Here is a 12,331-nt window from a genome sequence, read left to right as displayed (position 1 = left end):
ACAAAATATACTTTCAAAATATACTGATCACAAAAATTAGGGGATATTTTATCACTTCATGTTCATTTTGAAATATCCCCTAATTTTTGTGAGCAGTATAATAGTTAAGACATTATATGCTTTGCACCCTCACTTTCTTACAAACATACAGGGGAGTTTTCCAGAGACCCTGTGATGTGTGATGACATCATTGTTCTGACAGCTAATGAAATGTGTATGTGCATTTCTTATGTTTTCCAAAATATTCTAAAAAAGTAGATTTAGGGTATAAATATGTGCACTTACAGGAGATTAACTTTGTTCTTGGACTCCTACTGTTTTTCTTTCTAGCTGTTTTCCATTATACTTGCTGTAAGTTAATTATTATTGTCCAATAAACTGTTACTTTGAAATTCTGAAGTTGTCCTTGCATCATTATGGAAACATAAGATATAACCAAACTTTATCTAGTTTTTCAAAAATATTTTAAAATATTTTTAAATTTTGTAATTTTATCTAAAATTGTTATTTTTAAATGTATAATATTTTATTCTAACACATAAGATCATTTAACAATATTTTTTCTTTTTATGTTTAAGGATTCAACACTAGCTAGCTTAAGAAGGATAGAAGACTTGCTCCTTGACCCACAATTGCAGCACCTGTGTCTAAAAATACTAAAAAAAAGATGAAATCGACATATCAGAGAGTTCTCTAACTAGTGAAAAAGAGTGATATACTCCAAAGAAATTGAAAAGTTAGATAAGAAACAAAAATATGATGAAATCTATATTTCACTCAACTGTATAGATATTAATAGTTTATCTTACTATGTCTTGTGTAACAGAAAATTTTGAATAGTATTATAGCACTGAGTAAGTTGCATCATCATTTTCAGACCAATCATTGAGAGTTTAAAGAAAAATAACTGTCTATTTTAAATGTACATAAGATGAGCTTTTGGAAAGCTAAAACCTCTTTCTTACAGCTTACCAAAGTAGAAACGAAAAAGTTCCCAAAGCATCTTGCAGGGCAAGTTATCGTATTGCATTAGCTGGAGAAGTGCACACAATAGCTGAGGGATAATGTCACAGTGACATCGCTGAATGCCTGCTGGATGAAAAGTCAGTGAAAGAAATCCTGGGCTCTGCCACTTCCCAACAGTGCAATCACTCATCCAATTAAAGATTTAGCTGCAGACATGAAGACTGAGTTAGTCTCTTGCCTGAAGAACTGTACTTTTGCCTCATAAATGAATAAAACAACATACATGGGGGAAATATGCTGTCTGCTTGGACTTATCCTGTGTCAGGATAACCAATTGTTAAAGATCTTCTTTTATGTAAATACTTAGCAACGAACACGGGTGGTGGTGAAATGATCAGTGTTGACTAGCTTTTTTGAATCTCGTGATTTCTTCTGAGACAATGATTTTCATGTTTCCACTAAAGACAAAGAAGCAACAGTGGGTAAAGCAGCTGGCACTTAGCACCAAATTGTCCAAGCTATCATTATATTCTTCACTCTCAGGCACCTGCATCTTTAAAAAATGCCAGTTTCATTAAACATTATTTTTATTTAATCTTGATCCTTGAGAACACAGCTTTTTTACCTACTTTGTGAAGAAATGTGAAGTATACATAAAACACTTCTGCCACACACTGAAGAATGAAGGTATCTCAAGAAAAAGCACTGTGCAATCATCTGAGCTGCTTTTCTCGTGTAACACTATTTTTACTTAAAAGAATGACTGATGGACATACTATGATTATTCAGACCAGGGTATTTGGCAGATATTTTATCAAAAGGGGGGAAGGGCTGTTACTCCAAGGAAAATAATTGACAGTATTTACTGCCATTGATAAAATTTGAACTTTCCAGCACAAATTACAATTGTGGAAAATCTGTATCTGCCATCTTGATTTGACAACTGCCTGACACTACGAGATGTTCACAATGAGATCAGTGTTGATATTGATAACCATGTTCTCTTTATTTGTACAATGAAATGTGTCAACATTTGAAGAAAATGTGTATCTCAATGAACCAAAATTTTCCAGATGACCAATGCATGTTGTTACAAAATCAAGCATGGATAAAAGATCCACTCAAATTACAAAGATAGACCAAAAGAATTCTAATGTAACAGAGTACAAAAAATTCATTAATATGGTTTCAGATTTTACATTGCAACTAAATTTTAAGAAATCACCATTTTGGCCTGGCCTGTGGTGGCGTAGTGGTAGAGCACAGACTTATAACACTGAGGTTGCTGGTTTGAAACCCTGGGCTTGCCTGGTCAATGCACAGATGACAAGCAGTCAATGAACAACTAAAGTGAAGCAACTATGAATTGATACTTCTCATTCCCCCTACCTCTCTCTCTCCTCTCTCTGTAAAATAAGTAAATAAAATTATTTTTAAAAATTAAAAGGAAAAAAGAAATTACCATTTTGGCTCTGGCTGGGTAGCTCAGTTGCTTAGAGCATCTTCCTGATACACCAAGGTTGCAGGTTAGATCCCAGTCAGGGCACATGCAAGGGTTAACCAATGAATACATAAATAAATGGGAAAACAAATTGATGCTTCCTTCTTTTTTCTCTCTTTAAAATCAATAAATTAATATTGTTTTCAAAGAAAGTACTGTTTTGTGGGGATATAAAGTACAGCATAGGGAATAGTCAATAATATTGTAAAAACTATGTTTGGTATCAGATAGATAATTTATTGAGGGAATCACTTCGTAGGTTATACAGTGATACCTTGAGATACGAACAGACCAACGTACGAATTTTTAAGATACGAGCTGCGACTGGGTCCGTATTTTTGTTTGAGATCCGAGCAAAATTCAGAGATACAAGTGATTCAGGAAGCTGCCGCTAGTTGGCGCGTTGGTGCACGGGTCCAGTATCGGCAGTTTGATATATGAGTTGACTGACTTACCAGCTCGGCAGAACGAATTAAATGCATATCTCAAGGTACCACTGTATAAGTATCTAACCACTATGCATGTAACATCAGTATATGTTAACTCTAAAGGAAAAAAAAAGTTAAACTCATAGAAACAGAAGAAAAAAAGTTTCTAGCGTCTGGGGTGGGGGTGGGGATGGAGAATAGGAAGAGGTTGGTAAAAGGGTATAAACTTTCAGTTACAAGGCAAATGAATTCTAAGGATCTAATATATGTAAAACATGGTGACTATAGCTTATAAACTGTATTGCATAATTAAAATTTGCTAAGAGTGTAAAACTTAAATGTTCTCACCAAAAGAGAAAAAAGTATGTGAGGTGATGAATGTGTTAATAAACTCAATGGGGGGAATCCTTTCACAGTGTATACATTATCAAATCAATGCATTATACAAATTATCTTACAATTCCATTTGTCAATTATACCTCCAAAAAGCTGAAAATATTATTTATGTGAACATATAATAGGTTTATTATTTTTAATGAATAAATAAATATTTTTAATTTCTAGTTATAATTTCTATTATAGTAAATATTGACAGATGTAACTCAAATTTAAATTTTTTTTAAAAAAGCTCTTTGGAGTCCTCAATAACTTTTAGGAACATATAGGGGCCCTGAACAGTTTATTTAACTGTTCCCCTATTGATGGGCATTTAAATTATTCCTTTTTTTCCCAAAAAGCAATCCTGCAATAAGCATCTCTGTACATATCTCTCTGTGCACACTGTAAGTAAATCTTTTTAATCAAGGGAAACATTCTCAACCAGGGGGAGTCAGTGGTTATCATGGGTAGCTCTGATTCAAGAATAAGGGGCAAAGAGCAGGTAACAGCACCTGACACTGGGTACAGATAAAAATAGGAAGTCCCTGGGTTTGTCGTTTTCAGTAGAAAGCTTGGTCAGAAAGGCAATGCACCCACTATGACAAGGCCTACAGAATCAAACACAGTAACAGTTACATTGGCCGAGGCAAGCAGAACACACTGCTGACAGATGAGGAAATCCAGGCTGCAGCACATCAGTTTCCTCCTCTGCCAAAAGGAGGAGATGATACTATGCAGCATCGTTGCAGTGATTTAGTCAGGTAGTATCTGGGAGGTGCCAGGAAGCATGCTTGGAGCACAGAAGCATTGGTCAGAGGGTAACTCCCTTTCTCCCTTCTTCTCCCTTTCATTACATGGCTGGCCCCAATGCCTCTGGAAAGCCCATACTGGAGCACGGTCCAGTCCCCTGGGCCATAGGAATACCAGGAACATGCAGTCTCTTGCCCAGCAAAAGGTCAGAGAATAGAATCTGGTGCCATTGCCCCTGAATGCCTGCCCATTGAGGGAAGGGGTTTCATTTCCACTAAAGTCTTAAGCCCAGCCTGTACCTGCCTGAGACTACCCAAGCCACTCCCCTCCTGCCCTCCCACCCTCAGCCTCTCACATCTGAGAAGCCCACTCTGCAACCTGCCAGGCAGAGCAGTAAGCTTGCCATGACCCCAGGGGACAACCAAGAAAGACCCCTTGACAGAGTTCTCCTCAGATTCCTCTTACCCAGTTCCTGCCTAGGGAAAATTACCCAGCATGTTCCCCACACAGCTACCACTTCTTGCCATCCCGAAAGGGGCAAAAAGCTCCAACCTCCTCCAACTAGCAATCCCTATCTACACCCAAGGCCTCCCCAGTTGAGTACAGGTCAGGCTTCTAGAAATTCCAAGCTGTTCATGGAAGGACTGAGGGCATGTCCTCCAAGGCCGCATACTGATGAGGATTAACCTCCATCCTCCTCTCTCCTGAGAATCTATTCTGTCAATCCTAGATATTGACTCAACAAACTGTTGCTGAGTCATAAATTATTTTTTAAGAACCAGAAAGGTGTTCATTTCACAATATAATGTACAGACACTCCCAAGTCTCTGTTCACTCTCTATGCTCCCTCCCTCTCTCCCGCTCACTACTGCTCCTTCCTGAATTTCCAGATCCAGGTGCAAAGATTAAGTCAGCCTGCCCCTGAACTTCACACATATATCAAAATTAACGCAAAATGAAGCACAGATTTAAAAGTAAACATAAAATTATAAAAGTTTTAGAAGAAAACGTTAAGGAATCTTCTTTAGTCTATTATTATGGTAAATTACATGAATTGAGTTTTATTGGTTGGTGATGATGTTGATAAGATTTATTTATATATTGCTAAATTCTATTTGCTAATATTTTGTTAGGAGTTTTTGTGCCTATATTCATATTGGGCTGTTGTAGTTTTCTTTTTCTATTCTTTTTTTCTTTTTTTTTTTGGACTCTTTTTCTGATTTTAGTATCTAGGTAATGTTAGCTTCATAAAATGAATTAGGAAGTTTCTCTCCTGTTTATTTTCTTTTCTTTTTGAGAGAGAGCAGAAGGGAGAGGCGGGGGAAGAGAGAGATGAGAAACATCAACTTGTAATTGCTTTATCTTAGTTATTTAGTGGTTGTTTCTCATCATTTCTTTAAGAGATTATATAGAATTAATCAAATCTATCTAATATTCTCCAGAGGGGATAGGTTTTAACTTTTTATTTTATTGACTTTTAGAGAGAGGAAGGGGGAGAGAGAGATGGAAGCACCCATCTGTTCCTGTATGTGCCCTGACCAGGGATCCAATCCAGAGCCTCTGTAGGTCAGGATAATTCTCCAATCACCTGAGCTATCCAGCAAGAACAAGGCAGACAGGTTTTGACTTTCTTTATTTTCTTCTTTCACTCTCCTCTCTCTCTCCTCCCCCACCCCCTCTTTTCTTTCTTTCAAAGGGTTAACAATTATCTTAGGGAGGCAAGTCACTTATCTAAAGTAAAGTTTAATTTTGTCCTATTTGTTTTTATATATCTATAATCCTAGTAATTGCTTTTACTGTGTGCCAGAAACTATTCTAAGCACTATGTAAAAATTAATTATTTTAATCCTTATACAACCATTTGAGGTAAATACTATGTCCAGGCAAGAGGTAATGATGGCCCAACCCCAGGTAGTGGTTCTAGGAAGGAAAAGGAGGGATCAGTTGCAAAGTCTTACAAAACAAGATTTAGTCTTTCTAATTGTTTTGATGTGGGAAGGCGGAAACAGAGAGGGATCCATGAAGTCAGGGCTGGGTTCCAGCCTGTTCTGTGGAAGAATGGTGATGTTAGCAACAAAAATGGGGCCCTGGCTGGTTGGCTCAGCAGTGGAGTGTCAGCCTGGCATGCAGGAGTACCCGGTTCAATTCCTGGCCAGGGCACACAGGAGAAGCGCCCATCTGCTTCTCCACCCCTCCTCCTCTCCTTCCTCTCTCTCTCTCTTCCCCTCCCGCAGCCGAGGCTCCATTGGAGCAAAGATGGCCCGGGCGCTGAGGATGGCTCTGTGGCTTCTGCCTCAGGCACTAGAGTGGCTCTGGTTGCAACAGAGCAACGCCTCAGAGGGGCAGAGCCGGGTGGGCGTGCCGGGTGGATCCCGGTCGGGCGCATGCAGGAGTCTGTCTGACTGCCTCCCCATTTCCACTTCGGAAAAAATGCAAAAAAATAAATAAATAAAAATAAATAAAAGTGACTTCCACAAAAAAAAAATGGGTAACAGAGGAGAAGGAAGAAGTTGGAAAGGAAATACAAATTCTACCTATTGGACATAGTGGTTTTGAGATGAAGGGAAGGAAGGCTTCCGATTGAACTAGCCAGCAGGCAGTTGGAAATGAAAGACTGAGAAGTCCCACATGGGGTTATAGATTTGGGTTTTGGCTACAGAGATGTGGTTATTGAAGCCAAAGATGTGCACAGCATTGCTAAAGGAGAGGGTACACAGACAGAAGGGAAGGCCAAGGTAAGATACTTGGAAATTGTGCTGTTATTTACGTGCCATCTCTCAGGGCCGCAGCCACCTTATTCTGTAATGTTGGGGCTGAAAGTCTGCATACAACCTTTCCCAGATTCTTACCCCCTGGCTTCCTACTCAGTTCTACTAGTGAAGGGCACTGATGTGATTAGAAGAAAGCCAGGTGAAAGAAGGAGCTGCCATCCTGTTTCTGACTCCTCTCAATGTCCCTCCAGGTGACTCTAGCCCTGAGGTCAGCACACTCTTTCTGTAAAAGGCTGGATATGAAATAGTTTAGGCTCCGGACTATATGGTCTCTGTTACAACTACTCAGCTCTGCCGTGGTAGTGCAAAAGCAGCCACAGACAAACACAGTGAACAAGCATGACTGTGCTCCAGTAAAGCTTTATTTATGGACAGTGAAGTCTGGAATTTTAAAAATAATTTTTATGTGTCATGAATTTTTTTAAATGTAAAAATAATATTGTTAGCTCACAGTCCATAGAGAAACAAGTGGCAGCTAGTCTTGGCCTACAGGCTGTAGTTGGCCCTGCTCTGGCCTTCTGATGCTTCAGGCTGAACTTCACCTCTTTGGAGATTCCAGCAACAGTCATGCAGTGCCCGCCTCTGGGGCCCACACACCAGTCACAGTGAGTCCCCACTCAAAAGTCTGAGCAGGAGCCACCGGAGGCGGCTCCTCTGAACCTGGAGGTTCTGGTGACATTGTGTCCTCTCTCTGTGCCTCCAGCCCTGAGTAGCCGTGCTTCCTGTAGTGACCGTATCTGCTACCCCGTCCCCTACGCCGTGCTTCCTGTAGTAACCGTATCTGCTACCCCGTCCCCTACGCCCACACCTGCTGTGTTTGGGATGCCTTGCATGAACTCATTCTTCTGACTGAACCCAGACAAACATAAATCCTTTCATTTTAGGTGTGAGAAGAGGAAAAAGAAGCCCAAAAAGAGGAGTTAGAGAGGTCAGAGGCAAACCAAGAGTGTCTTGAAACTGAAGGGAAAAGAGGTACAAGAAAAAGGGCATGGTGAGCAGCCCTCAGTGCTGAGATAAGAGGCCACTTGAGAAGAAGCTGAGGAAGAACCCTATGACCCTCCAGAGGCAACCTCCAAGGATGGCAGGGCTCCAAGCAAGCGGAAGCCTGGTGGAACCTCATCCTGTGAGAGTATAAAGAGCAGGCAGCTTGAGTGCAGGGGTCTGATGTGCTGCCTGGACCGCTCACCCACGTAGGAGAGAGACTGGAGACAGTTGTGCCCGAGTGGGGACTGTTGTTCACTAACCCCCTGGCAAATGCATGGAATAGCAACCTTCAATAACCCACCCTACACTGTACCTCCCAGCCCTGCCTCTGACCACAGAACACATTTCGGTATCTAGCCAAGGGTCCCTGCTCCTGCAGATAGCCTCAGGATAGACTCAGCCCTCACAGGCAGGGAGGTAACGTGGAGAAGAGCGCTCAACCCCTGCAGAGGGCTGACCAGAGGACAACAGTCTCTGCAAGAGCTGTCGTTGCAGGTGCAGAGAGCTGTCGGTGTTTTCAAAGACTTCATGACTTTTAATTCAGCAAACATTTATTTAGCAGCTCTTATGTGCCAGGCATTTGTGTTGGGGATACAGCAGTGAATGAAAAAAAAACATTTGTGCTTTCACGGAGCCCCCATTCCTGTGAGGGGAGACAGGTAATCGACAAGGGCATATCAAGGGGCAGGTGCTGGCCAGTGCTCCAAAGAAAAATACAACAAAGTGAGGGGGCCAGGAAGTGTGCGGGGGGGGGGGGGGGGGGGGGGGGGGAGGAGGCTTGTTTCATCAAGGCCAGGTTAGAAAAGCAAAGGCCTGAAGGAAATGAGGGAATGCAGAGTGTTCCAGGAGGCGGGAAAAAGTAAGGTAGGAGGCTGTTTAGCGTCGCTCAGGAAGCAGCACAGAGGTCAGCATAGCTAGAGCGGACAGACTGCGGGGAAAGAGAGGAACAGAGCCAGAGGGCCAGGCTTCCAGGCCACAAGGAGGAATTTAGCTGTTGCGCTGAGGTTTGAGCAGAGAAGCGACACACTTGGTTTTCACTATAAAGGGTTTACTGTGACTACTGGGTGAAGGGATAACCTGTCAGGGGGCCAAGGTTATCCTTCCATTCTTAGAGCATTGTTATAAATAGGGATAGAAAGTCAAAACCCCACAAATAAAATATATATATATATATATATATATGTATATATATATACATATATATATATATAAAACCCCACAAATACAGGTTGGTATTCAACTGGCTGGGTACAAGAATTAAAGAAGAAAAGCTGTAGGTCAGAGTTGGTCACACTCTAAACATGCATTAGTAGTGTAATGCCATGGGACAAACTCAAAAGCCAGGTCACCTTGGAGTGTGTTCCTAGACATCTGACACCCAGACCGGAACGCTGACTCTGTGCCCTGTTTGGATACACGGGGCCTCCTGCCACGCAGTGTACAGTGCTTTCCACCTGCCCCACAGCCCAGGCTGCACTTGGGCCTGTTCCCTCCACAAGTGCTTCTCCCAGTGTCTTCCTGTCTCCTCTGGCCGTGCCTTTCATGCTGTCATCAATTCAGCAGCAACTATGTGTAAAACTTAATGAAGAGTGCCATGGGAGAGACTCTGATAAGAATATGAAGCTAGAATCTTTTGTTAATTGTGCCTGGAGAGCTTTGTCTGCTGTTGGCACAAATCACTCTTGTTGGCCCCTTCCGGTTTACCCTCTAACTGAGGGCTCTTCTCCACGTCTCACAGCCACACTCTTGGTGGATTTCCTATGCTGCTCACAAAATTAGGGCGGATATTTCAAAATGAATATGAAGCGATAAAATATCCCCTAATTTTTGTGAGCAGTGCATTTATGAAGCTGTAGGGGACATGTACTGCCAGACAAAGGTCTTCTCTGCAGCCAAGAATCACTGGATTTGCTTTGGGTCAGGACTGACAACCTAGTCTCTGTCTGCATACAAGTGAAGATGGGGCCAGAGTTGAACAGAATCACGCAGGAAGTCAACAGATCTTCTGTAACTCCTCCGCCCTCACATCCAAACACAGCCCTTTCTTTCCTTGCCAGCTCAAGCCTTGCCTGGTCAGAGCAAGGCCAAAGTTTGAGGGGCCCACAGCTATCCCTGTGACCTTCCCTGGTAAGTAATAGAGAAGAGAGTCCCTGTATGGCTTTGGGTCCAGAAAGAATGAAACCATGAAGCAGAAGGCTTTGGGTGGCTGAGTCAGGACAGGGTCCTGAGCCAGTTCCTGCCCTGCAGAGAGGCAGAAGCAGGCCCCTTCTCCCTCTTCCCAAGCTTGGAGATGGCAGCCTTGATGATTCCCAAGGGATTTATGGCTCAGCATCTAGCCTCCTGCTCCACAGCCCTAGGCGAAGACCTGGGGACTAGATACCACCGCATAAGGTTCCGAGAGACTGCAGTAGTGGGGGTGAGGCTTCTTGCCCAGAAACCATGACAGAGAGCCCCATGGAGCCCCCTGACTTCTAACTACATGGAGCTAGGGGGAAAAAAGGGGAAGCCCAAGAATTACTGGGCCAGTACTGGTGGCTCACATGCTGCCAGTTTTTTCCAATTGTGCAATTATTTCTCTTAGCAACTTGTAAGGCATGACTACACCCGATTCAACAGATAAGAAAACTGAGTCTCATTAACAAAACAACACACAATAGGTGCTGGCAAGGATGTGGAGAAAAGGGAACCCTCCTGCACTGCTGGTGGGAATGCAGACTGGTGCAGCCACTGTGGAAAACAGTATGAAGATTCCTCAAAAAATTAAAAATGGGACTGCTCTTTGACCCAGCTATCCCACTTTTAGGAATATATCCCCAGAACAACACATCAATGATTCAAAAGAAGAAATGCACCCCATGTTTATGGCAGCATTGTTTACAATAGCGAAGATCTGGAAACAGCCCAAGTGTCCGTCAGAGGACGAGTGGATTAAAAAGCTTTGGTACATATACACAATGGAATACTATGGGGCCATGAAAAAGAAAGAAATTTTACCTTTTGCGACAACATGGATGGACCTGGAAACTATTATGTTAAGTGAAATAAGCCAGGCAGAGAAAGAAAAATATCATATGACCTCACTCATTTGAGGAATCCAATGAACGATATGAACTGAGGAACAGAATAGAGACAGAGGCGGGATTAAAGGGTCCAGAAGGAAAGCAGACAGAAGGAAAGGGGATGATGGGAAGGGATCAGAAAAGGGAAAGAGATTGGTGAAATTATATGCACATAACGCTGTCGCGGTCCAGTACCCTGTTGGCTTATTCGGTCTCCAACATAACACAACGTTATAGAGAGCAGAAAAGCAAATCCGGGAGGGGAGGGGGGAGGGCTTTGTGGGGAGGGGGGAAAGGGAGATGTTGTGGGGAACGTGGGAGAGGGGAGGATGCAATCAGGGGAACACTAGAATCTATGTAAACACAATAAATTAAAATTTAAAAAAAAAAAAAACAGAAAACTAAGTCTCAGAAAGCTTATGCAACCTTCCTAAAGATACACAAACTACAGACTCCAGAGCTGGCTCAGACACCCATGCTACCAAGGAAGGGCTTCCGGCAGCCTCGTCATGGGCCCAGCACTTGTGCAGAACCTGTGGACAAACACAGGCCAAGTCACATCTACAGTGAGGAGAAGGTGGTTCCTGGAGAGTTGAATGTCAAGTGTTTTCAACCACCCCTTCAGGGGCCCCAAGGCTTCTGCCCTTCCACCCTGAGGCCTGTCAGATTGCAAACCTATCTGATAATGGTATTAATTAACATGAATTTATTCCAAAGGGAGAATGGGTCCAGCCCAGCTGGGGCTACCAGACGCACCTTTCCCACAACTGCTGGAGGCTCATCCCAGCTTCTAAGGTTTCAGACATCTTTGTCCCCTCCCACCAACATCCCTCTCCTTTCCGGGCCTCTGGGGCCTAGCATGAGGCAGGGTCCTCAGCGCCCATCGTGGTTCTGCAGTGTCCCACTCCCCGTCCTCTCCTCACCTGCCTCTTCCTTTCCAGAGCAGTGGTTTCGCTGGAGTTGCTTCAGATTCGAATTTCAGAACAAATGCAGAAAACCAGGCTTCTGGCAGTCCAGTGGGGCCTAGAAAGGGGTCATCAGCCCCCAGGATCATGAGCAGCCTTCACTTTTTATTGCCCCTTATCTGGTGTTGCCACAGCTGCCCGAGGCCCTGAGTGCTTGTGCTACTTGAAAAGTGATCCAGAAACTAGAGAAACTGTGACCAGACTTTGCTAGGGTAACCTAGCAAAGACGAGAGCCCAGAAATCAAATCTGAACTGAGAGCAGGAGCCAGAGGGCTTGGTGTGCTACCCAAGTGAAAACTGTCAGTCTTTCCAAAATTTTTCAGGAATCTTCTAAGTAGAGGCTAATACCACTGCCACCAACCCTTAAGATCATCCTTCTTGTCAACAGCCTGAGGTGAACACTGTCACTGGTGTCTGAAGACCAGAAAGAGAAATGAGACACTTGGCCTTGTAATGTGTTTCATGCAATGCTTGATTTATTACAGACGAAACAGCAGCCTTTTTTGGTGGCACTGGAGCTGCTGGATGT

This window comes from Saccopteryx bilineata, chromosome 4 (genome assembly GCF_036850765.1).
Source record: "Saccopteryx bilineata isolate mSacBil1 chromosome 4, mSacBil1_pri_phased_curated, whole genome shotgun sequence".
Classification (NCBI taxonomy): domain Eukaryota; kingdom Metazoa; phylum Chordata; class Mammalia; order Chiroptera; family Emballonuridae; genus Saccopteryx; species Saccopteryx bilineata.
Note: the sequence above shows the minus strand (reverse complement) of the source record.